The sequence below is a fragment of the Petromyzon marinus genome (genome assembly GCF_048934315.1).
Source record: "Petromyzon marinus isolate PM22_M1 ecotype Great Lakes invasive population chromosome 68 unlocalized genomic scaffold, UKy_Petmar_22M1.pri1.0 chr68_unloc.1, whole genome shotgun sequence".
In the NCBI taxonomy this organism is placed as follows: Eukaryota; Metazoa; Chordata; class Hyperoartia; order Petromyzontiformes; family Petromyzontidae; genus Petromyzon; species Petromyzon marinus.
In genome coordinates this window covers 2,115,668-2,142,736 of record NW_027422597.1, presented here as the reverse complement: position 1 = coordinate 2,142,736, position 27,069 = coordinate 2,115,668, and the positions used below count along the sequence as shown (strand labels likewise).

The following is a 27,069-nucleotide window of genomic DNA, read 5'->3' as shown; positions in this document are numbered from 1 at the left end:
TACACATACAGGTACACACACACAGATATACATACATACACACACAGATACACACACACACACATACACACACATACATACACACACACATACACATACATACACACAGGTACACACACACAGAGACACACACACATACACAGATACATACAGGTACACACACAGGTACATACACAAGTACACACACACACATACACAGGTACATACAGGTACACACACACACATACACACATACACACACAGGTACACACACACAGATACATACACACATACATACACATACATACACACATTCACGTACATACACAGGTACACACACACATACACACACATACACATACATACACACACATACACACACATACATACACACACACACATACACATACATACACACAGGTACACACACACAGGTACACACAGGTACATACACACACAGGTACACACACACAGGTACATACACACACAGATACATAAACACATACACAGGTACATACATACACACACATACACACATACATACACACATACACACATACATACAGGTATACACACACATACATACACACAGGTACATACATACACACACAGATACATACATACATACACACATACACAGATACACAGATACACACATACATACAGGTACACACACAGATACATACACACATACACACAGGTACACACAGATACATACACAGGTACATACACATACACACATACAGGTACACACATACACATACACACACACATACACACACACAGGTACACACTTTGCCCTGATGCAGCACCAGCGCTGCCACCACCACGAGAAGCACTTCAAGTGCGACCGCTGCCAGTACGCCTGCACGCAGGTATACACACACATACACATACAGGTACATACACACATACACAGGTACACACATACACAAGTACACACACACACATACACAGATACACACAGGTACACACACAGATATACATACATACACACACAGATACACACACACACATACACACACATACATACACACACACATACACATACATACACACAGGTACACACACACAGAGACACACACACATACACAGGTACACACAGGTACACACACACAGGTACATACACACATACATACAGGTACACACACACATACACACAGGTACACACATACACACACACACACAGGTACATACACATACACACATACATACACACACACATACACACAGGTACATACACACATACACACATACATACACACACACATACATACACACATACATACACACACACAGGTACACACACACAGGTACATACACACATACATACAGGTACACACACACATACACACAGGTACACACATACACACACACACACAGGTACATACACATACACACATACATACACACACACATACACACAGGTACATACACACATACACACATACATACACACACACATACATACACACATACATACACACACACAGGTACACACACACAGGTACATACAGGTACACACATACACACATACACACACATACACACATACATACATACACACATACACACACAGGTACACACACACAGATACATACACATACATACACACATACACACAGGTACACACACACAGGTACATACACACATACATACAGGTACACACACACATACACACAGGTACACACATACACACACACACACAGGTACATACACATACACACATACATACACACACACATACACACAGGTACATACACACATACACACATACATACACACACACATACATACACACATACATACACACACACAGGTACACACACACAGGTACATACACACACATACACACAGGTACACACACACACAGGTACATACACACAGGTACATACACACACAGGTACATACACATACACACACACAGGTACACACTTTGCCCTGATGCAGCACCAGCGCTGCCACCACCACAAGAAGCACTTCAAGTGCGACCGCTGCCAGTACGCCTGTACACAGGTACACACACACATACACACATACACACACAGGTACATACACACAGATACACACACACACACACAGGTACATACACACATACATACACACACATACACACAGGTACACACACACAGATACATACACACACATACACACACAGGTACACACACACAGGTACACACACACATACACAGGTACACACACACACAGGTAGATACACACAGGTACATACACATACACACATACATACATACACACACACATACACACACAGGTACATACACATACAGGTATATACACACAGGTACACACATACACAACAACAACAACAACCGCCATTCGCCACTAAGTGGCGGTGACGTCACCACGACGCTTGTGCCAGGCTATGTGCACCCTGAGGCCACGTGAAGTGTCGAACGCCCGCTGGCAGGAGGTCACGGGGCAGACCCAGGTGCCACGGGTCGACTGACTGAGATGACTGGCTGATGCACCACCTGTGCCCCCTACTGTGCCAACCTGCTGTGCTTTAGCCACCCGGCGCTCCGCTCGCTGTTGTGAGCGTCGCTCCTCCGCCCTCCGTTGTTGTTGGAGGGCGACTGCCTCCAACTGCCCAGTAGCATCCTTCACGAGCCTCCTCCACAGAGGCCGATCTTGACACTGCTGGTACCAGTCATCGGCAAGTCCACTCAGCTCCATGTCCTCCTGTACCACATCACTCCATCTCTTCTCTAGCCCGTGCCGCGCCCGCTTAGCCCCCTCGATCCGGCCGAACAAAAGCTGTTTCGGCATGCGGTGGCTGGGCATGCGGGCTACATGACCCAGCCATCGCAGCCTTCCCCGCCGGAGGAGCTCACCGATGGGACCCCGCCCAGATCTTTCAAGGATTTGTGAGCTCCTCACACAATCCAGTCTGGTTAAACCCAGGATGGATCGTAGGCAGGCTAGCCTAAATGTTTCTAATCGGCGAAGATGCTCCATTAAGGGGGTCCACGTACATACACACAGGTACATACACACAGGTACACACACACAGGTACATACACACAGGTACACACATGCAGATATGCAAAGACAAATACATACATACATTAGCAGTATGCCTGCAAGCAGGTACAAGCATGCACTCATACATACAGACAGACAAATGCATACGCACACAACAATGAAATAGACAAAGATTCCCTGTATAGCCTGAACAGACTTTTGGGTCAAGTGCTGTTCGCGAGCACCTATGAAGGCCGACACGGCACACGAGGGGGTGGGTGGCCAGTACCACGCCCGGCCGCCTTTGTCTCCCAAGTGGCGATGTTTATGCACCGCCCCAGGTACTCATTTCGGGCTGAGTGAACCTAGGGGAGGCCCGGGACCGGTTCAAATAATCGTCACCGGCATTGGCCGCGAGTGGGGAATCGAACTCGGGTCGCCGGGTTCGTAGCACAGCGCGCTGATCCCTACACTACCGCTCCCCACACAGGTACACACACAAGACACGCGCTACAGGTATAGCCACACTCTACAGGTACATACACACAGGTGCGTACGCACAGGTACGTACTGTACACGCTACTGGTAGCATATGCTACTTGCTTCCCAACAGCCTTTGTCGGCCACATTGGGGGAACTTTTTTTTCCCCGCGTTTGACCTTTGCGTGCGTGCCTGCGTGCGTGCGTGTGTGTTTTATTATTTTCAATATGTGCCTCTCTGCGTCGGCCAGGAGCGACACATGATAGCTCACAAGCGATCTCACACGGCCGGGAAGCCGTTCGACTCGGCCCAACTCCCCATCGACGATGAGGAGGCAAGGCGGGAGGAGGAGGAGGAGGAAGAGGCGGTGGTGAAGGTGAAAGTCGAGGAAGAAGAGCAGAGTCAGGAGGAGGTGGAAGATTCCAAACCACCCTCTGCTAAGCGACGTCCCGCCCCGCCATCCAAAGCCAGACGAGGCCGACCGGCAAAGTCCAAAGAATAACCGGGCGAGACCTTGGGTGGGTGAGTTAGTGAGGTGGGGGTAGGTGGGTGAGCTCGTGAGTGGGTGGGTGAGCTTGTGAGTGAGTTAGTGGGTGACTACTGGGTCAGTGGGTGGGTTAATGAGCGGATGGGTGAGTAAGTGAGTTAGTTAGTTAGTGTGTGACTACTGGTTCAGTGGGTGGGTTAATGAGCGGATGGGTGAGTGAGTGAGTTAGTGGGTGACTACTGGGTCAGTGGGTGGGTTAATGAGCGGATGGGTGAGTGAGTTAGTTAGTGGGTGACGACTGGTTCAGTCAGTCGGTTAATGAGCAGGTGGGTGAGTGAGTTAGTGGGTGACTACTGGGTCAGGGGGTGGGTTAATGAGCGGATGGGTGAGTGAGTAAGTTAGTTAGTGGGAGACTACTGGTTCAGTAGGTCGGTTAATGAGCAGGTGGGTGAGTGAGTTAGTGGGTGACTACTGGGTCAGTGGCTGGGTTAATGAGCGGATGGGTGAGTGAGTGAGTTAGTTAGTTAGTGGGTGGCTACTGGTTCAGTAGGTCGGTTAATGAGCAGGTGGGTGAGTGAGTTAGTGGGTGACTACTGGGTCAGTGGGTGGGTTGATGAGCGGATGGGTGAGTGAGTGAGTTAGTTAGTGGGTGACTACTGGTTCAGTAGGTCGGTTAATGAGCAGGTGGGTGAGTGAGTTAGTGGGTGACTACTGGGTCAGTGGGTGGGTTAATGAGCGGATGTGTGAGTGAGTGAGTTAGTTAGTGGGTGACTACTGGTTCAGTAGGTTGGTTAATGAGCAGGTGGGTGAGTGAGTTAGTGGGTGACTACTGGGTCAGTAGGTCGGTTAATGAGCAGGTGGGTGAGTGAGTTAGTGGGTGACTACTGGGTCAGTGGCTGGGTTAATGAGCGGATGGGTGAGTGAGTGAGTTAGTTAGTGGGTGGCTACTGGTTCAGTAGGTCGGTTAATGAGCAGGTGGGTGAGTGAGTTAGTGGGTGACTACTGGGTCAGTGGGTGGGTTAATGAGCGGATGGGTGAGTGAGTTAGTTAGTGGGTGACTACTGGTTCAGTAGGTCTGTTAATGAGCAGGTGGGTGAGTGAGTTAGTGGGTGACTACTGGTTCAGTAGGTCGGTTAATGAGCAGGTGGGTGAGTGAGTTAGTGGGTGACTACTGGGTCAGGGGGTGGGTTAATGAGCGGATGGGTGAGTGAGTGAGTTAGTTAGTGGGTGACTACTGGTTCAGTAGGTTGGTTAATGAGCAGGTGGGTGAGTGAGTTAGTGGGTGACTACTGGGTCAGTAGGTCGGTTAATGAGCAGGTGGGTGAGTGAGTTAGTGGGTGACTACTGGGTCAGTGGCTGGGTTAATGAGCGGATGGGTGAGTGAGTGAGTTAGTTAGTGGGTGGCTACTGGTTCAGTAGGTCGGTTAATGAGCAGGTGGGTGAGTGAGTTAGTGGGTGACTACTGGGTCAGTGGGTGGGTTAATGAGCGGATGGGTGAGTGAGTTAGTTAGTGGGTGACTACTGGTTCAGTAGTTCTGTTAATGAGCAGGTGGGTGAGTGAGTTAGTGGGTGACTACTGGTTCAGTAGGTCGGTTAATGAGCAGGTGGGTGAGTGAGTTAGTGGGTGACTACTGGGTCAGGGGGTGGGTTAATGAGCGGATGGGTGAGTGAGTGAGTTAGTGGGTGACTACTGGTTCAGTAGGTCGGTTAATGAGCAGGTGGGTGAGTGAGTTATTGGGTGACTACTGGGTCAGTGGGTGGGTTAATGAGTGAATGGGTGAGCTCGTGAGTGAGTTAGTGGGTGACTACTGGTTCAGTGGGTGGGTTAATGAGCGGATGGGTGAGTGAGTGAGTTAGTTAGTGGGTGAGTACTGGTTCAGTAGGTCGGTTAATGAGCAGGTGGGTGAGTGAGTTAGTGGGTGACTACTGGGTCAGTGGGTGGGTTAATGAGCGGATGGGTGAGTGAGTTAGTGGGTGACTACTGGTTCAGTAGGTCGGTTAATGAGCAGGTGGGTGAGTGAGTTAGTGGGTGACTACTGGGTCAGTGGGTGGGTTAATGAGCGGATGGGTGAGTGAGTGAGTGAGTTAGTGGGTGACTACTGGTTCAGTAGGTCGGTTAATGAGCAGGTGGGTGAGTGAGTTAGTGGGTGACTACTTTGTCAGGGGGTGGGTTAATGAGCGGATGGGTGAGTGAGTGAGTTAGTTAGTGGGTGACTACTGGTTCAGTAGGTCGGTTAATGAGCAGGTGGGTGAGTGAGTTAGTGGGTGACTACTGGGTCAGGGGGTGGGTTAATGAGCGGATGGGTGAGTGAGTGAGTTAGTTAGTGGGTGACTACTGGTTCAGTGGGTCGGTTAATTAGCAGGTGGGTGGGTGAGTTAGTGGGTGACTACTGGGTCAGGGGGTGGGTTAATGAGCGGATGGGTGAGTGAGTTAGTTAGTGGGTGACTACTGGTTCAGTAGGTCGGTTAATGAGCAGGTGGGTGAGTGAGTTAGTGGGTGACTACTGGGTCAGTGGCTGGGTTAATGAGCGGATGGGTGAGTGAGTGAGTTAGTTAGTGGGTGACTACTGGTTCAGTAGGTCGGTTAGTGAGCAGGTGGGTGAGTGAGTTAGTGGGTGACTACTGGGTCAGTGGCTGGGTTAATGAGCGGATGGGTGAGTGAGTGAGTTAGTTAGTGGGTGACGACTGGTTCAGTAGGTCGGTTAATGAGCAGGTGGGTGAGTGAGTTAGTGGGTTACTACTGGGTCAGTGGGTCGGTTAATGAGCAGGTGGGTGAGTGAGTTAGTGGGTGACTACTGGGTCGGGGGGTGGGTTAATGAGCGGATGGGTGAGTGAGTTAGTGGGTTACTACTGGGACAGGGGGTGGGTTAATGAGCGGATGGGGGAGTGATTGAGTTAGTTAGTGGGTGAGTACTGGTTCAGTAGGTCGGTTAATGAGCAGGTGGGTGAGTGAGTTAGTGGGTGACTACTGGGTCAGGGGGTGGGTTAATGAGCGGATGGGTGAGTGAGTGAGTTAGTTAGTGGGTGACTACTGGTTCAGTCGGTCGGTTAATGAGCAGGTGGGTGAGTGAGTTAGTGGGTGACTACTGGGTCAGGGGGTGGGTTAATGAGCGGATGGGTGAGTGAGTAAGTTAGTTAGTGGGTGACTACTGGTTCAGTAGGTCGGTTAATGAGCAGGTGGGTGAGTGAGTTAGTGGGTGACTACTGGGTCAGTGGCTGGGTTAATGAGCGGATGGGTGAGTGAGTGAGTTAGTTAGTGGGTGGCTACTGGTTCAGTAGGTCGGTTAATGAGCAGGTGGGTGAGTGAGTTAGTGGGTGACTACTGGGTCAGGGGGTGGGTTAATGAGCGGATGGGTGAGTGAGTGAGTTAGTTAGTGGGTGACTACTGGTTCAGTGGGTGGGTTAATGAGCGGATGGGTGAGTGAGTGAGTTAGTTAGTGGGTGACTACTTGTTCAGTAGGTCGGTTAATGAGCAGGTGGGTGAGTGAGTTAGTGGGTGACTACTGGGTCAGTGGGTGGGTTAATGAGCGGATGGGTGAGTGAGTTAGTGGGTGACTACTGGTTCAGTAGGTCGGTTAATGAGCAGGTGGGTGAGTGAGTTAGTGGGTGACTACTGGTTCAGTAGGTCGGTTAATGAGCAGGTGGGTGAGTGAGTTAGTGGGTGACTACTGGGTCAGGGGGTGGGTTAATGAGCGGATGGGTGAGTGAGTGAGTGAGTTAGTGGGTGACTACTGGTTCAGTGGGTGGGTTAATGAGCAGGTGAGTGAGTGAGTTAGTGGGTGACTACTGGTTCAGTGGGTCGGTTAATGAGCGGATGGGTGGTGTGAGTGAGTTAGTTAGTGGGTGACTACTGGTTCAGTAGGTCGGTTAATGAGCAGGTGGGTGAGTGAGTTAGTGGGTGACTACTGGTTCAGTGGGTCGGTTAATGAGCGGATGGGTGAGTGAGTGAGTTAGTTAGTGGGTGACTACTGGTTCAGTAGGTCGGTTAATGAGCAGGTGGGTGAGTGAGTTGGTGGGTGACTACTGGTTCAGTAGGTCGGTTAATGAGCAGGTGGGTGAGTGAGTTAGTGGGTGACTACTGGGTCAGGGGGTGGGTTAATGAGCGGATGGGTGAGTGAGTGAGTGAGTTAGTGGGTGACTACTGGTTCAGTGGGTCGGTTAATGAGCGGATGGGTGGTGTGAGTGAGTTAGTTAGTGGGTGACTACTGGTTCAGTGGGTCGGTTAATGAGCAGGTGGGTGAGTGAGTTGGTGGGTGACTACTGGGTCAGGGGGTGGGTTAATGAGCGGGTTTGGGGTGCGCTGGATTCACGAATCCCCATCCACCTTCTGGTGACCGTGTTCCGCTGTCAACGAACCCTTCGTTGGCAGCAGCAGATCTGGAAGAACGCTGCCCCTGCGCGACCGGAGTGGAACGACGTGGACGTCCAGAATGAACTAAACCGAAAAGTACTCGGATCTTTTTATTTTTACTTTGCCAGGCGTAAGGCCACGCCGAGCTACTTCGTAGTAGCTCTTTTTTTTTTTTTAGATGTGACCTGGCTGTCGCAAATGATAGCAGCTCAACACAAGTGGCTGTTTATCATCATCATCATCATCATCGTCGTCATCGTCGTCGTTGTCATAATAATCATCATCGCGTGGAGATTTTCTAGCAGCAGCCAAATAACTCTGAACGCGTTGGAGACGTTGTCTCTGAAAAGTGGAGGGGGAAGGAAAAAGAAAAACAAAAACGGTGGACCCACCCCCCGGAGAAAAATCTACGCGACCACCTCGGAGGAGGGAGACACCGCCAACTCCAAATATACAGCAACAGGCGTCGGTGGGTAGGGGGGTAGGGGTAGGGTAGGGACTGAAACCCACGGCCTCCTCCCGTGCACCAGGGCGAGGTAGTCGACATTTCCTAGCCCGCCGTCGCGCTGCCCTTCGGGACCCGGGGCATCGAGGGGGCAACCCCCTGGCTCCTGTCGACGTTCGACACCTCGCCGCCCCCGGCCGCGCAGCCCCCCTCCCCGAGCCTGTGGACCGTTGCCGTTCGCGCAGGCTCGCCCTCCGTGGGTTCGAGCTCCTTCGACAGGAGGAGGAGGAGGAGTAATAGCAAAGCTGCACAAACTCTCCTGAGGACGCTGAATCGGCACGGTTAGGGGGGGGGGGCGACGTACGGTGCGTGAAAGGAGTTCAACACGCTGCATACGCAGGCCCACGGAGAGACCCACAGATACGCAGACCCACAGAGAGACCCACAGATTACTACGGTTGGGGGTATGTGCGGTGCGAAAGGAGTTCAACTCACTGTACACGTATACACAGAGACCCACAGATACCCAGACCCACAGAGACCCACAGATACGCAGACCCACAGAGAGACCCACAGATTAGCGCGGTTGGGAGTATGTGCGGTGCGAAATAATTTCAACACATTTTACACGCATACACAGAGACCCACAGATACGCAGACCCACAGAGAGACCCACAGATTAGCGCGGTTGGGGGTATGTACGGTGCGAAATAATTTCAACACATTTTACACGCATACACAGAGACCCACAGATACGCAGACCCACAGAGAGACGCACAGATTAGCGCGGTTGGGAGTATGTACGGTGTGTGAAAGGAGTTCAACACACTGTACACGCATACACAGAGACCCACAGATACCCAGACCCACAGATTAGCGCGGTTGGGAGTATGTACGGTGCGTGAAAGGAGTTCAACACGCTGCATACGCAGACCCACAGGAGACCCACAGATACGCAGACCCACAGGAGACCCACAGATTAGCGCGGTTGGGGGTATGTACGGCGCGTGAAAGGAGTTCAACACACTGTACACGCATACACAGAGACCCACAGATACGCAGACCCACAGAGAGACCCACAGATTAGCGCGGTTGGGGGTATGTACGGCGCGTGAAAGGAGTTCAACACACTGTACACGCATACACAGAGACCCACAAATACCCAGACCCACAGAGACCCACAGATACGCAGGCCCACAAGAGACCCACAGATTAGCGCGGTTGGGAGTATGTGCGGTGCGAAATAATTTCAACACATTTTACACGCATACACAGAGACCCACAGATACGCAGACCCACAGAGAGACCCACAGATTAGCGCGGTTGGGGGTATGTACGGCGCGTGAAAGGAGTTCAAGACGCTGCATACGCAGGCCCACAGGAGACCCACAGATACGCAGACCCACAGAGAGACCCACAGATTAGCGCGGTTGGGAGTATGTGCGGTGCGAAATAATTTCAACACATTTTACACGCATACACAGAGACCCACAGATACGCAGACCCACAGAGAGACCCACAGATTAGCGCGGTTGGGAGTATGTACGGCGCGTGAAAGGAGTTCAACACGCTGCATACACAGACCCACAGAGAGACCCACAGATACGCAGACCCACAGAGAGACCCACAGATTAGCGCGGTTGGGAGTATGTGCGGTGCGAAATAATTTCAACACATTTTACACGCATACACAGAGACCCACAGATACGCAGACCCACAGAGAGACCCACAGATTAGCGCGGTTGGGGGTATGTACGGTGCGTGAAAGGAGTTCAACACGCTGCATACACAGACCCACAGAGAGACCCACAGATACGCAGACCCACAGAGAGACCCACAGATTAGCGCGGTTGGGAGTATGTGCGGTGCGAAATAATTTCAACACATTTTACACGCATACACAGAGACCCACAGATACGCAGACCCACAGAGAGACCCACAGATTAGCGCGGTTGGGGGTATGTACGGTGCGTGAAAGGAGTTCAACACGCTGCATACGCAGGCCCACAGGAGACCCACAGATACGCAGACCCACAGAGAGACCCACAGATTAGCGCGGTTGGGAGTATGTACGGTGTGTGAAAGGAGTTCAACACACTGTACACGCATACACAGAGACCCACAGATACCCAGACCCACAGATTAGCGCGGTTGGGAGTATGTACGGTGCGTGAAAGGAGTTCAACACGCTGCATACGCAGACCCACAGGAGACCCACAGATACGCTGACCCACAGGAGACCCACAGATTAGCGCGGTTGGGGGTATGTACGTTGCGTGAAAGGAGTTCACACACTGTACACGCATACACAGAGACCCACAGATACCCAGACCCACAGAGACCCACAGATTAGCGCGGTTGGGGCCACTTACGTTGCGAAAGGAGTTCAACACACTGTACACGCATACACAGAGACCCACAGATACGCAGACCCACAGGAGACCCACAGATTAGCGCGGTTGGGGGTATGTACGGTGTGTGAAAGGAGTTCAACACACTGTACACGCATACAGAGAGACCCACAGATACGCAGACCCACAAGAGACCCACAGATTAGCGCGGTTGGGGGTATGTACGGTGCGTGAAAGGAGTTCAACACACTGTACACGCATACACAGGGACCCACAGATACGCAGACCCACAGGAGACCCACAGATTAGCGCGGTTGGGGCCACGTACGGTGCGAAAGAATTTCGATGTACATACATCATAGCTAGCAGACCTCGACATTGCACTCAGTTTCCGAAAATATTGCTGGCATACGCAAGAATGGAATCGTGAGTAAGTGAATGCATTAGGTGTGTAAGCTAATAAACGAGTGAATGGGTATATGGGTGAGCTCCTGGACGAGCGAGTTGAGTGAATGGGGGAAGGTGAGTGAGTTGGTTGAGGGGACGAGTGGATGGGTGGTTCATAAAATTAACGAGTGGGTCCTTGGTAGCAAACCGAGAGAAAAGGGGTCATCAGTACCCCTTCCGCTAGAGGGGTGGTTTTGTATCCGTAATCGAGCTTTTTTTTTTTAGTAGGATCGTGTAAGTTTAAATGTGTCGTTAAAGCCGCCAACGTCCGACACAGCCAATTAGTAAGGTTTGTCACGTAAACAGAACGTGCCCATTTGTGACATGTTTTGTTGACGTGACAAACCTTAATAATTTTGCCTGTGTCACGTGGTGGCGGGGGTTAATTATATATATATATTTACACGATCTAACACAAAAACACCTCGGTGATGCATAGCATTGGTCGCGAAAGCCTTCCGTGTTGAACCAAACTAATTTTCATTTTTTTATTTTCACCAGGTAAGGCCCACTGAGATATGTGGAAGCGCTTTTTTAGACTCGACCTGGAAATCGCAAATTATAATAGCTCAATCAAGTGGATTATCATCACGTGGGCATTCATAGCAGAACACATCTATCATGCAATACTGTTGGTCGCGAAAGCCCTACTACTACTACTACCACTACATACCTGTCAACCCTTTATCAGTGCCCCTACCTTATTACAGAGCAATTCATACCTTATTGGTCACCCCGTGCCCTTATAAATCTCAACGTTCATCCTACAAAGTCCCATCGCAAGGGGAGAAACGCAAACAAATAGACAATCACCACCACTGCACTAACCACTAGTACACACACCGCTACTGCCTGCATCAACTCCTAATCAGTGCCACTACTTACCTTATTACAGACTAATTAAGACCCTATTGGTCAACCCCGTGCCCCTTATAAATCTCAACGTTCATCCTACAAAGTCCCATCGCAAGGGAGAAACGCAAACAAATAGACAATCACCAACACTGCACTCACAACTAGTACACACACCGCTACATGCCTGTTAACTCCTTAGCAGTGCCCCTACCTTATTACAGACTAATTAAGACCTTATTGTTCAGCCCGTGCACTTATAAATCTCAACGTTCATCCTACAAAGTCCCATCGCAAAGGGAGAAACACAAACAACTAGACAATCACCACCACTGCACTAACCACTAGTACACACACCGCTACTGCCTGCATCAACTCCTTATCAGTACCCCTACCTACCTTATTACAGACTAATTAAGACCTTATTGGTCACCCCGTGCCCTTATAAATCTCAACGTTCATCCTACAAAGTCCCATCGCAAAGGGAGAAACGCAAACAAATAGACAATCACCACCACTTCACTCACAACTAGTACACACACCGCTACTGCCTGCATCAACTCCTAATCAGTGCCACTACCTACCGTATTACAGACTAATTAAGACCTCATTGGTCACCACGTGCCCCTTATAAATCTCAACGTTCATCCTACAAAGTCCCATCGCAAGGGGAGAAACACAAACAAATAGACAATCACCACCACTGCACTCACAACTAGTACACACACCGCTACTGCCTGCATCAACTCCTTATCAGTACCCCTACCTACCTTATTACAGACTAATTAAGACCTCATTGGTCACCACGTGCCCCTTATAAATCTCAACGTTCATCCTACAAAGTCCCATCGCAAGGGAGAAACGCAAACAAATAGACAATCACCAACACTGCACTCACAACTAGTACACACACCGCTACATGCCTGTTAACTCCTTAGCAGTGCCCCTACCTTATTACAGACTAATTAAGACCTTATTGTTCAGCCCGTGCACTTATAAATCTCAACGTTCATCCTACAAAGTCCCATCGCAAGGGGAGAAACACAAACAACTAGACAATCACCACCACTGCACTAACCACTAGTACACACACCGCTACTGCCTGCATCAACTCCTTATCAGTACCCCTACCTACCTTATTACAGACTAATTAAGACCCTATTGGTCAACCCCCGTGCCCCTTATAAATCTCAACGTTCATCCTACAAAGTCCCATCGCAAGGGGAGAAACGCAAACAAATAGACAATCACCACCACTGCACTCACAACTAGTACACACACCGCTACTGCCTGCATCAACTCCTTATCAGTGCCCCTACTTACCTTATTACAGACTAATTAAGACCTTATTGTTCAGCCCGTGCCCCATATAAATCTCAACGTTCATCCTACAAAGTCCCATCGCAAGGGGAGAAACGCAAACAAATAGACAATCACCACCACTGCACTAACCACTAGTACACACACCGCTACATGCCTGTTAACTCCTTATCAGTGCCCCTCCCTACCTTATTACAGACTAATTAAGACCTTATTGTTCAGCCCGTGCCCCTTATACATCTCAACGTTCATCCTACAAAGTCCCATCGCAAGGGGAGAAACACAGACGTTTTTGTTACCTGTATTGAAATGTCACTATACTGTGTGGATCTGAAAACTCAATTTCCTTGTGTAAGAAGAACACGGGGTAAACCGTATGGGTCGACAGGTATGGCAATCAGTTTCTAAGACAATGCATATCCAGTGCAGTGGTCCCTCGGTTAACAGTGACATCGGTCAGTGTTTTTTTTTTCCGTTAATGTTTCACCAATTGGACCCCCCATGGGTTGCGACTCGCTTTTCACAGCACCAACGTTATGCTTGGTTTAGGTTATGCACACTGTGGCGCTAATTTCAGCCAATCCGAGTGCTCATAAGTGGAGCTGAGCCATGCCCTCGACCAATTGGCGACTCGCCATTCATGAGCGGTTTAGACCTCGACTGGGCTTTTTTTTACATCGCACGCTTTCTGTTTTGGCCAGTGGAAAACAGCTCTCTCTCTTCTTGCAGGGCTCCGTGATATTTTGTGTTACTAATTTTCTAACTCATATAAGTGATTCATCTCCTTTGGTTCTTTCGGTAAAGTCACCACGTAGAATGAGAATGAAATAATAAATTGATTAAATAAAATAACACAATAATATTCTCACGACGTTTCGGCCACAACACAAGCGGCCTTCATCAGGTGAAGGGACGAGACTGTCTGGTAGGACAGCGCTGGAATCATATAAGTGAATTCTATCGACAGTTATTTCGGTCTACAGCCGTTTTAGTAGAACGGATGAACAAACAAAAAAAACAACGTTGAACCGAGTGACCACTGTAATCTCTTGCCAACCCGCGAATTCACCAACCACGAGATTTGAGTATTACGCAATCTTGACTTCTGTGTATGCGCGTGTAATGAAGGATTGCAAAGGCGACACTTTTTGGATATGTTTTATCGTCCTCGATAACAACGTCCAGTGTCCACTGCCGGCCAACACCACTTCCTCTGCTTCCCCCTCCCATCCTCGCTCTTATCCTCCTCTCTCCCCCTCTCCAATCCCCGCTCAAGCCTCTTCTGAACGATTCCTCTGCTCCCCTTCTAAGAGTCCCCTACGGAATCCTCCCTTGCGCCTCTTACGAATATTCCCACCTCCCACTTTCGAACCTTCCAACCAATCACCATCCAGCAATCCGCATCCGGGCTGTCATGCAGTGGCGCCGCCTAGTGGCGGTTATGGGGTTCATGATATCCATGCACAATTAAGCCGCTATCCAGTGATATGCCTGTCAACACCTTATCAGTGCGTGCCTTATGGCAGACCAATTCAGACCTTGTTGGTCACCCCGTGCCCTTATAAATCACAGCGTTCATCCTGCAAAGTCCCATCACAAGAGAGAAGCACGAACGAACAGACAATCAGCACTACTGCACTCACCACTAGTACATCTTTCATGGGTTCAACTGAGTCGCAGACGTAGACTTGGAGACAGCACATTTATTCGATTCGAACACATTGGGTAACTTCCCCTTAATAGAATAACAACCTATGGTGGTGACCGCCAGGCTAACTAACTACACTAGCTACTACACTAGCTACTACACTAGCTACTACAATAGCTACTACACTAGTTACTACACTAGCTACTACACTAGTTACTACACTAGCTACTACACTAGTTACTACACTAGTTACTACACTAGCTACTACACTAGCTAATACACTAGCTACTACACTAGTTACTACACTAGCTACTACACTAGCTACTACACTAGTTACTACACTAGCTACTACAATAGTTACTACACTAGCTACTACACTAGCTACTACACTAGTTACTACACTAGCTACTACACTAGCTACTACACTAGTTACTACACTAGCTACTACACTAGTTACCACACTAGTTACTACACTAGTTACTACACTAGTCATTATACTAGTTACTACACTAGTTACTACACTAGCTACTACACTAGCTACTACACTAGTTACTACACTAGTTACTACACTAGTTACTACACTCGTTACTACACTAGTTACTACAATAGTTACTACACTAGTTACTACACTAGTCACTACACTAGTTACTACATTAGCTACTACACTAGCTACTACACTAGTTACTACACTAGTTACTACACTAGTTACCACACTCGTTACTACACTAGCTACTACACTAGTTATTACACTAGTTACTACACTAGTTATTACACTACTACACTAGCTACTACACTAGTTACTACACTAGCTACTACACTAGTTACTACACTAGCTACTACACTAGCTACTACACTAGTTACTACACTAGTTACCACACTCGTTACTACACTAGCTACTACACTAGTTATTACACTAGTTACTACACTAGTTATTACACTACTACACTAGCTACTACACTAGTTACTACACTAGCTACTACACTAGTTACTACACTAGCTACTACACTAGCTACTACACTAGTTACTACACTAGTTACTACACTAGTTACTACACTAGCTACTACACTAGTTACTACACTAGTTACTACACTAGCTAATACACTAGTTACCACACTAGTCACTACTCTAGTTACTACACTAGCTACTACACTAGTCATTACACTAGTTACTACACTAGTTATTACACTACTACACTAGTTACTACACTAGTTACTACACTAGTCATTACACTAGTTACTACACTAGTTATTACACTACTACACTAGCTACTACACTAGCTACCACACTAGCTACTACACTAGTTACCACACTAGCTACCACACTAGCTACTACACTAGTTACTACACTAGTTACTACACCAGTTACTACACTAGTTACTACACTCGCTACTACACTAGCTACTACACTAGTTACTACACTAGTTACCACACTCGTTACTACACTAGTTACTACACTAGCTACTACACTAGTTACTACACTAGTTACCACACTCGTTACTACACTAGTTACTACACTAGCTACTACACTAGTTACTACACTAGCTACTACACTAGCTACTACGCTAGTTACTACACTAGCTACTACACTAGCTACTACACTAGCTACTACACTAGTTACCACACTAGTTACTTCACTAGTTACCACACTAGCTACTACACTAGTTACTACACTAGCTACTACACTAGCTACTACACTAGTTACTACACTAGCTACTACACTAGCTACTACACTAGTTACTACACTAGTTACTACACTCGTTACTACACTAGTTACTACAATAGTTACTACACTAGTTACTACACTAGTCACTACACTAGTTACTACATTAGCTACTACACTAGCTACTACACTAGTTACTACACTAGTTACTACACTAGTTACCACACTCGTTACTACACTAGCTACTACACTAGTTATTACACTAGTTACTACACTAGTTATTACACTACTACACTAGCTACTACACTAGTTACTACACTAGCTACTACACTAGTTACTACACTAGCTACTACACTAGCTACTACACTAGTTACTACACTAGTTACCACACTCGTTACTACACTAGCTACTACACTAGTTATTACACTAGTTACTACACTAGTTATTACACTACTACACTATCTACTACACTAGTTACTACACTAGCTACTACACTAGTTACTACACTAGCTACTACACTAGTTACTACACTAGTTACTACACTAGCTACTACACTAGTTACTACACTAGTTACTACACTAGCTAATACACTAGTTACCACACTAGTCACTACTCTAGTTACTACACTAGCTACTACACTAGTCATTACACTAGTTACTACACTAGTTATTACACTACTACACTAGTTACTACACTAGTTACTACACTAGTTACTACACTAGTTACTACACTAGCTACTACACTAGCTACTACACTAGTTACTACACTAGTTACTACACTCGTTACTACACTAGTTACTACAATAGTTACTACACTAGTTACTACACTAGTCACTACACTAGTTACTACATTAGCTACTACACTAGCTACTACACTAGTTACTACACTAGTTACTACACTAGTTACCACACTCGTTACTACACTAGCTACTACACTAGTTATTACACTAGTTACTACACTAGTTATTACACTACTACACTAGCTACTACACTAGTTACTACACTAGCTACTACACTAGTTACTACACTAGCTACTACACTAGCTACTACACTAGTTACTACACTAGTTACCACACTCGTTACTACACTAGCTACTACACTAGTTATTACACTAGTTACTACACTAGTTATTACACTACTACACTATCTACTACACTAGTTACTACACTAGCTACTACACTAGTTACTACACTAGCTACTACACTAGTTACTACACTAGTTACTACACTAGCTACTACACTAGTTACTACACTAGTTACTACACTAGCTAATACACTAGTTACCACACTAGTCACTACTCTAGTTACTACACTAGCTACTACACTAGTCATTACACTAGTTACTACACTAGTTATTACACTACTACACTAGTTACTACACTAGTTACTACACTAGTCATTACACTAGTTACTACACTAGTTATTACACTACTACACTAGCTACTACACTAGCTACTACACTAGCTACCACACTAGCTACTACACTAGCTACTACACTAGTTACCACACTAGCTACCACACTAGCTACTACACTAGTTACTACACTAGTTACTACACCAGTTACTACACTAGTTACTACACTAGTTACTACACTAGCTACTACACTAGCTACTACACTAGTTACTACACTAGTTACCACACTCGTTACTACACTAGTTACTACACTAGCTACTACACTAGTTACCACACTCGTTACTACACTAGTTACTACACTAGCTACTACACTAGTTACTACACTAGCTACTACACTAGCTACTACACTAGTTACTACACTAGCTACTACACTAGCTACTACACTAGTTACAACGTAACTACTACTACAGACCGGGAACCAACGACTTCGGCCCGGGTCCACGCGTTGGAGGCTCGTTGAACGGAGAACGTCGATGAAGGGTTTCTTCCAGGATGAACAACAACAACAACCCCGGTCCCTCCCGGGGGGGACCCGGCTTATATTCTCTGTGGCATAGTCGGCTCCGCCCTTGGCCACATCCACCTTCCAGAATCCTCGGGAAGCATCTGGGTCCTAATCACGTGACCCCCACCCCCCCCCCCTAGCCTCCTATTGGGGCCCCTTTGTTAACTTAACCGGTGACGTGTCATCCCGATGTCAATCCCTCGGCTGGCACCCGCACAACCATGTCCTGTAGGGTCGGCTCTGCACGTGAAGCGTGCGGTGCCGTCCAGCGCTATCATTCAGCTCACGCCGTGCCCCCTCTAGGCCCGGCACTGCACCCAGCATGTTGACATCCAGCGATGTCACTACACACCCACCACTACACTCACCACTACATACCTGTCAACTCCTTAGCAATGCCCTACCTTATTACTGACCAATTCAAACCTCATGGGTCACCCCCGTGCCCATTTAAATTTCAACGTTCGTCCTACAAAGCCCCATCACTAGGGAGAAACACAAATAGATAATCAACACTATTACACTCACCACTACATTCACCACTACATACCTGTCAACTCCTTATCAATGCCCTACCTTATTACTGACCAATTCAAACCTCATGGGTCACCCCCGTGCCCATTTAAATTTCAACGTTCGTCCTACAAAGCCCCATCACTAGGGAGAAACACAAATAGATAATCAACACTATTACACTCACCACTACATACCTGTGAACCATTATCAATGCCTTACCTTAGTACTGACTCATTCAAACCTCATGGGTCACCCCGTGCCCCTTATATATCTCAACGTTCGTCCTACAAAGCCCCATCACAATGGAGAAACACAAATAGATAATCAACACTATGACACTCACCACTAGTACACTCGCCACTACACTCACCACTACATACCTGTCAACTCCTTATCAATGCCCTACCTTATTACTGACCAATTCAAACCTCATGGGTCACCCCCGTGCCCCTTATATATCTCAACGTTCGTCCTACAAAGCCCCATCACAAGGGAGAAACACAAATAGATAATCAACACTATGACACTCACCACTAGTACACTCGCCACTACACTCACCACTACATACCTGTCAACTCCTTATCAATGCCCTACCTTATTACTGACTCATTCAAACCTCATGGGTCACCCCCGTGCCCCTTATATATCTCAACGTTCGTCCTACAAAGCCCCATCACAAGGGAGAAACACAAATAGATAATCAACACTATTACACTCACCACTACATTCACCACTACATACCTGTCAACTCCGTAGCAATGCCCTACCTTATTACTGACTCATTCAAACCTCATGGGTCACCCCCGTGCCCCTTATATATCTCAACGTTCGTCCTACACAGCCCCATCACAAGGGAGAAACACAAATAGATAATCAACACTATGACACTCACCACTAGTACACTCGCCACTACACTCACCACTACATTCCTGTGAACCATTATCAATGCCCTACCTTATTACAAACCAATTCAGAACTTATTGGTCACTCCCGTGCCCATTTAAATCTCAACGTTCGTCCTACAAAGCCCCATCATAAGGGAGAAACACAAATAGATAATCAACACTATTACACTCACCACTACACTCACCACTACATACCTGTGAACCATTATCAATGCCCTACCTTATTGCAAACCAATTCAAACCTCATGAGTCACCCTGTGCCCCTTATATATCTCAACGTTCGTCCTACACAGCCCCATCACAAGGGAGAAACACAAATAGATAATCAACACTATGACACTCACCACTAGTACACTCGCCACTACACTCACCACTATATACCTGTGAACCATTATCAATGCCCTACCTTATTGCAAACCAATTCAGAACTTATTGGTCACTCCCGTGCCCATTTAAATCTCAACGTTCGTCCTACAAAGTCCCATCACTAGGGAGAAACACAAATAGATAATCAACACTATTACACTCACCACTACATACCTGTGAACCATTATCAATGCCCTACCTTATTGCAAACCAATTCAGAACTTATTGGTCACTCCCGTGCCCATTTAAATCTCAACGTTCGTCCAACAAAGTCCCATCACTAGGGAGAAACACAAATAGATAATCAACACTATTACACTCACCACTACACTCACCACTACATACCTGTGAACCATTATCAATGCCCTACATTATTGCAAACCAATTCAGAACTTATTGATCACCCTCGCTGCACATTTAAATCTCAACGTTCGTCCTACAAAGTCCCATCACTAGGGAGAAACACAAACAAATAGACAAACGTGTTCCCCCCACCCCCCACCCCGTATCGAAACGGCTGTACGCCGTATGGCCCTGAAAACTCAATTTCCCTGTACAAAAATACGGGGTAAACCGTATGGGTTGACAGTTGTGCGTGACGTCGTTGCACTGCGTAACGACGTCATTGCAAATTCCCTCGGGGGCAATGGCGCTGCTTTAGCCAATCGGCTGCCGGTCTCCTTTGTTGCACGGTAGTGTAGAGTGCGCATGCATTGTTTCCCCCTGAATCATGGACCAATGGCAAAGTGGCGAAGGAGTGAGTGAGTGATTTGGGTCTGTGGCCCGGAGGAGGAGAGGGTGGGCTCAGCCCCTTCTCCTCCTCCTCTCTTTCGGTCCCTCACCTTGGGTCTATGAGGGTTTTTTGGTCTCTGTGGGTCCCACCAGTCTCTGTGAATCTCTACGTGTCTCTCAGTCTCTGTGGGTCTCTGTGGGTAATTATGGGTCTATCAGTCTACGTGAGTCTCTATGGGTCTCTGTGAGGCTCTCAGTCTCTCAGTCTATGCGTCTCTGTGTGTCTCTCTGGGTATCTATGGGTCTATCAGTCTACGTGAGTCTCTATGTGTCTCTGTGAGTCTATCAGTCTCTCAGTCTATGCGTCTCTGTGGGTAATTATGGGTCTATCAGTCTACGTGAGTATGTGTCTCTGTGAATCTCTACGTGTCTCTCAGTCTCTGTGGGTCTCTCTGGGTATGTATGGACCTATCAGTCTACGTGAGTCTCTGTGTCTCTGTGAGTCTATCAGTCTCTCAGTCTCTGTGGGTCTCTGGGTATCTATGGGTCTATCAGTCTACCTGCGTCTCTATGTGTCTCTGTGAGGCTCTCAGTCTCTCAGTCTATGCATCTCTGTTGGTCTCTCTGGGTATCTATGGGTCTATCAGTCTACGTGAGTCTCTATGTGTCTCTGTGAGTCTATCAGTCTCTCAGTCTATGCGTCTCTGTGCGTCTCTCTGGGTATCTATGGGTCTATCAGTCTACGTGAGTCTCTATGGGTCTCTGTGAGGCTCTCAGTCTCTCAGTGTATGCGTCTCTGTGTGTCTCTCTGGGTATCTATGGGTCTATCAGTCTACGTGAGTCTCTATGTGTCTCTGTGAGTCTATCAGTCTCTCAGTCTATGCGTCTCTGTGCGTCTCTCTGGGTATCTATGGGTCTATCAGTCTACGTGAGTCTCTATGGGTCTCTGTGAGGCTCTCAGTCTCTCAGTCTATGAGTCTCTGTGTGTCTCTCTGGGTATCTATGGGTCTATCAGTCTACGTGAGTCTCTATCTGTCTCTATGGGTCTATCAGTCTCTCAGTCTATGCGTCTCTGTGTATCTCTCTGGGTCTCTATGGGTCTATCAGTCTACGTGAGTCTCTATGGGTCTCTGTGAGTCTCTCAGTCTCTCGGTCTATGAGTCTCTGTGGGTCCCTATGAGTGGATCTCTATGGGTCTATCATTCTACGTGAGTCTCTGTGTCTCTGTGAGGCTCTCAGTCTCTGCGTCTCTGTGGGTCTCTCTGGGTATCTATGGGTCTATCAGGCTACGTGAGTCACTATGGCACTCTGTAAGCCTCTCAGTCTATGAGTCTCTGTGTCTCTCTGGGTATCTATGGATCTATCAGTCTACGTGAGTCTCTATGTGGCTCTGTGAGTATATCAGTCTCTCAGTCTATGCATGTCTGTGGGTATCTATTAGTGGATCTCTATGGGTCTATCAGTCTATGTGAGTGTCTATGTGTCTCTGTGAGTCTATCAGTCTCTCAGTCTCTGCGTCTCTATGGGTCTCTGATAGGCTCTCAGTCTCTCAGTCTCTGCATCTCTATGGGTCTCTGATAGGCTCTCAGTCTCTCAGTCTCTGCATCTCTATGCGTCTCTGTGGGTATCTATGGGTCTATCAGTCTACGTGAGTCTCTATGTGTCTCTGTGAGGCTCTCAGCCTCTCACTCTCTCAGTCTCTGTGCGTCTCTGTGGGTATCTATGGGTCTATCAGTCTACGTGAGTCTCTATGTGTCTCTATGGGTCTATCAGTCTCTCAGTCTATGCGTCTCTGTGTGTCTCTCTGGGTCTCTATGGGTCTATCAGTCTACGTGAGTCTCTGTGTCTCTGTGAGGCTCTCAGTCTCTCAGTCTATGAGTCTCTGTGTGTCTCTCTGGGTATCTATGGGTCTATCAGTCTACGTGAGTCTCTATGTGTCTCTGTGAGTATATCAGTCTCTCAGTCTATGAGTCTCTGTGGGTCTCTCTGGGTATCTATGGGTCTATCAGTCTACGTGAGTGTCTATGTGTCTCTGTGAGTCTATCAGTCTCTCGGTCTATGCATCTCTGTGGGTCTCTATGAGTGGATCTCTATGGGTATCTTTGAGTCTCTTCTTTCGTACGGCCCCAGATGGAGATGACCGAGACAACGACGACGACGATTTCACATTCAGGTGGGTCAAGGCGGTAGACACAACTGCGTCAGGAGGAAGGAGAGTGGTGACTCAACCATCAACATCATAAAATGGGGCCCTTTTTTGCCAGTATCAAATGATACTGGCAAAAAAGGGTCCCATTTTGTAGCTGCTCACCCCGAGCTATACATGCTCTGCAGTGTCCTTGTCCTGTTCACCTTTTGGCGTTCTCTGGTCTGACGCTGGTAGTGAGACTAGACTCTGAAGAAGGCTGTCTCTGGTGTGGGCCAATCAGTTTCAAAGACAATGTCTCTACAGGGTAGTCCCCCGACTTACGATGGAGATGCATTACGACGACCCCATCGTAAGTCGAAAATATCCTAAGTCGAAGATGGCCTTAGCCTAACCCAGGAGTCTTAAAGAACGGTGATAATTTAGCAAAACAGAGCAATTTACAGTACCGTCCTGTATAAACTATATACTGTATGTATTTATTAATTGCAATCCTGTATTGGATAGTAAAATTTAAAGTAAAAAAAAACATAGTAAAATTCTTAGCCTGCCTATGCGAACTGCAATTTCATAGAAAGTATTTTTTTCAGGAAACAATCCTATATCTGCTATAAAAAACTTTTAACATGCATTGAACGTAACGTATCATAGCGTGGTAACCCTAAAATGAAATCGCTGAAGCTACGCATCACACATGCATTGAACGTAACGTATCATATTCTACTGTACTCGCCAAGATTTTGTCCGTCGTCTGCACACTTGAACGATGTTTAGGTTGTTGATGGCCACATTAACTTAGTTGTCGGACGAGGAGGATGGCGATGATAAAGTTACAGTATCGTACCCCGTAGTACGCTGCTGCGTTTGCCTGCCGCGCGAAATTAAAAATATTTTTCTACAATGTTGTCGCTATCGCCATCGTAATGTAATGTTCGAATTCACCCAGACAACTTCTGTCTTTCTTCGAACACCGCTTTAGTTACAACTCTCAGCACGTCCTCCACATTCCACGGTATCCTGGTCGCCACGGCTCGCTCGCCGCCTTTGTCTCTCCACTCCCCACGATTACTTCGCTTGCTCCGTACACAGCGTCTTAACACACAGCGTCTACACACACAGTGTCTTCACACACAGCGTCTACACATACAGCGTCTACACACACAGCGTCTTCACACACAGCGTCTTCACACACAGCGTCTACACACACAGCGTCTTCACACACAGCGTCTTCACACACAGCGTCGTCACACACAGCGTCTTCACACACAGCGTCTACACACACAGCGTCTACACACACAGCGTCTACACACACAGCGTCTTCACACACAGCGTCTACACACACAGCGTCTTCACACACAGCGTCTTCACACACAGCGTCTACACACACAGCGTCTACACACACAGCGTCTTCACACACAGCGTCTACACACACAGCGTCTACACACACAGCGTCTACACACACAGCGTCTTCACACACAGCGTCTTCACACACAGTGTCTTCACACACAGCGTCTTCACACACAGCGTCTACACACACAGCGTCTACACACACAGCGTCTTCACACACAGCGACTTCACACACAGCGACTTCACACACAGCGTCTACACACACAGCGTCTACACACACAGTGTCTTCACACACAGCGTCTTCACACACAGCGTCTTCACACACAGCGTCTTCACACACAGCGTCTTCACACACAGCGTCTTCACACACAGCGTCACCACACACAGTGACTACACACACAGCGTCTTCACACACAGCGTCTTCACACACAGCGTCTACACACACAGCGTCTTCACACACAGCGTCTTCACACACAGCGTCTTCACACACAGTGTCTTCACACACAGCGTCACCACACACAGCGTCTTCACACACAGCGTCTTCGCAGGGAAGCAGCCAGATGCAGTGGAACGCCCGATGGCTGCTCTGGGCCTTGGCGATCCGGCCGGGTACCGCGACAACGCAAAGCCACCACCACCACCGCCACGGACCAGTTTTCAGTTTCATTTATTTGGTATAGAGCCCTGTGAGCCATTGGGCTCTTGAATCGGAGTGCAACCGCAACAAACAAAAAAAACATGAACAAGAAAAACATCTTAAAGTGACTTTGTGCAAACAGAAAAATCCTGAAAAAAACAGCAAAATCCTGCAGAAAAAGCACCGTACACCAAGGCTGTGTGCAAAAAATCCCAGCGGGATGCAAATCAAACAACAACAACAACAACCACAAGACAACTTAGCTTAAATCCACCAGTTTAACTCCGTACAACAACAAACAAACATGGCCAAACCCCCCACCCCCCCCCCCAAAAAAAAAAAAACGTTTTCGAAATCACCAAAATAAAGCCATAAAAGCAACGTAACGGTGACCATAGGAACCAAGGCGGGATGGCACGCCAGCCGGCAGCGTCAGGTTGTAGACAGACAGCGATGTCATTCCCAAGCGTCCCAGCACGAGAGAGAGGGAGAGAGAGAGAGAGGTGGCGAGGCTCTCGCCACAACGGGGGGCACAAAACGGCCTGACCAACCACGCCAGCCTGAGCAGGCAGGCCCCGTGGCTCCGGTGGATAGCGTCGGGTAGGCGAACCAGCATGCCGGTCAGCACAGGGGGCTTGCCGACGGACACCCAAAAGACCCGGGCCGACGACCGGTAGCCAATGCCAGGGGGATTAAGACGCCGATGCCGTGCTCCGTTTTGCCGGGCCGCACCAGTCGATTCTGCAGGTGCCGCAAGTGGCAGATTATTTTTTTTTTCCCGTTACGCAAAATTAAAAAAGGATGATGCCCAATCGTGGTGGCAGCAGTTATGGCAGCAGATTTATTGTGGCCAGGTGGCGGCAGGGGAGGGGGGCAGGACAGGTGATGATTTGTGACAGCGGCGGTCCGTAGTGTTGGTATCCTGCGTGTAAGTGTCCGTGTTAAAAAGTGCCACGGGCAAATGCGACTGAACGCGTGCGGTTTAGCTGCGCGAGTAAAAGTCTAAATATCCATGTCATGGTGTACGCGTATCTGAGTGTATTTATGTACACTTGTGTATGTTCACGTAGTATAAGCCTGTATGTGCGTTTGTCGGTGTAAATGTGTGTGTGTGTGTAGGTAGGAATGTGAGCTGTGCATGTGTAGTGGCTTAAATTTGAGGCGGAACACTACTATTGGATCTTGGATGCAACGCGTTGATTTGCTAATCCCTACAGGCTAACTCTCTGCTTAACCGGATAATGAATTACGGGTGGTGACCACCACGGGTGACTATGTACACACTTCATGGGACAACTACTGAATCGGAGCAGGACAGCCAACACGCTGCCTGGTACACTTGCGCGAAGACCGGAGACCGAGACACCCAAGGACGAAGGCGGCGGATTTCTTCCCAGAGATGGCCAGGACCCCTAACCTTGGCCACGGCACCCCCCTTTTTTCGCATAATTCCTTCTCGAAGATCGAGGGCCCACATCACGTGTCCCTCTCGCCTCCTCCTC

General features: G+C 47.9%; 1 protein-coding gene across 4 annotated transcripts in view; it reads left to right on the top strand.

Moving 5' to 3' along the window:
• LOC142908008 (uncharacterized) overlaps nt 1-24,484 on the top strand; it is a 28,586-nt gene extending 4,102 nt beyond the window's left edge. The window contains exons 2-3 of one of the 4 annotated variants that reach the window (XM_076058134.1): nt 3,693-4,715; nt 4,771-24,484. The gene's annotated coding sequence lies outside the window, so the exon portion shown is untranslated. Of the gene's footprint in view, nt 1-3,692 lie in introns of all 4 variants that reach the window. The other 3 variants (XM_076058135.1, XM_076058133.1, XM_076058136.1) reach the window with 3 other exon arrangements.
• Nucleotides 24,485-27,069: the final 2,585 nt, after the last annotated feature.